At 43.9% G+C, this 1,308-nt stretch overlaps 1 protein-coding gene across 2 annotated transcripts in view; it reads right to left on the bottom strand.

Moving 5' to 3' along the window:
- Nucleotides 1–501: 501 nt before the first annotated feature.
- LOC138021574 (aquaporin-3-like) overlaps nucleotides 502–1,308 on the bottom strand; it is a 17,858-nt gene continuing 17,051 nt past the window's right edge. For both annotated transcript variants that reach the window (XM_068868476.1, XM_068868477.1), the window contains exon 7: nucleotides 502–1,308. This exon is cut by the window's right edge and continues 328 nt beyond it. The gene's annotated coding sequence lies outside the window, so the exon portion shown is untranslated.

The following is a 1,308-nucleotide window of genomic DNA, read 5'->3' on the forward strand; positions in this document are numbered from 1 at the left end:
AACGTCTTAATTAGGGAGTTTAAGCACGCGACGTTTTTGAACCGCGGACGGCAACCGGAAGTGAGCAATTTTTCCTTTTAATTTGTCTTGTCACTACCACCTTTATATTGCTAAGTATCTTTCCTTCATTACAGATGATTAGGTTAAAAGTCTGGGATACACTACCGTCCTGGCATGCGAAATGTTCATTTCCGGTTGCCGTTCGCGGCTAAAAACGTCGCTTGCTTAAACTCCGTATTATCGCTTCCCACGGCCTGCTCCCGTCTGACCTTGTAGCTAAGTCGGTAGAGCAGCCGTGATCTAACCCGAAGGTCGTGGGTTCAATTCTCACCATGATCAGAGTTTTTCTCTGTCCTTGTGTGGGCCCATTTCCATTAGTAGGGCTAACGCTCACATGGTTCATATGGGGTAGAAACCTATATAGCACTTCACATTACACACTAATCAGTTAAGTCAATATAAGTGCTACACGGTCAACGTTTGCAAAAACGTAATCCTTCCTTGTATTTCAAAAAGACTTTTATTTTGTTTACGTATTCCCGCGCCAGCTACGCAAGCTAAGTAAACAACAGTGCCCAATGAAATATTATACACTTGATGTATGGTCTCGAGGGAAACAGTTAGTTTTGTCTTCCCGAGAGTCCTCATGTTTCCCGAGACGAAGTCGAGGGAAACATCAGGACTCGAGAGAAAACAAAACTAACTAGTTTCCCGAGGGACCAGACATTAAGTGCTTTGTGCTTTGCTATATATTTAGGCTTTTCCTGCAACAATCACAGCAAAACATCCGGAGTGGGCAGCAACTGCGGAATTGTATCCCGGTCGGGATACATTTGAATTTGATCAGGGCCACGTGACAAAGAATCAACAAATCACAGTGCTCGTTTTGTTGAGCGAAAGTCTAGGTATATAACAAAGCGTTTTATTTTTAATAAAGTTTTGAATTCACTTTCCATCGTCCCCGACGGGCTTCGGGAAATTTCAGTTTGGAGGTCAAATAGAACGGTTTGTTTTGGTTGGGCCCGAGTGGAATGTTAAGATCTACGACATCAACGTAGGAAAACATTGATACACAATGTTGTTCCCAACATTCAGCTAATTGTTGCGGAATTTATGCGAACGCGCAATGGCTCGAGAGCTTTACGGGGGTTTGTCACCGGGTCCCGTTCCCTAGCACTATCCCGAAATCTCAAACCGGATTTTATGTCGAACGGAAAGAGGCTGAAGTCATATTTTGGGTAAGAAAAATCCCAACAGGTCAGTCGATTACTTTCCATTAGCCTCGAGGTGCGGTCGCAGAGCAAGAAT

The sequence above is a fragment of the Montipora capricornis genome, chromosome 10 (genome assembly GCF_036669925.1).
Source record: "Montipora capricornis isolate CH-2021 chromosome 10, ASM3666992v2, whole genome shotgun sequence".
Taxonomy (NCBI): Eukaryota; Metazoa; Cnidaria; class Anthozoa; order Scleractinia; family Acroporidae; genus Montipora; species Montipora capricornis.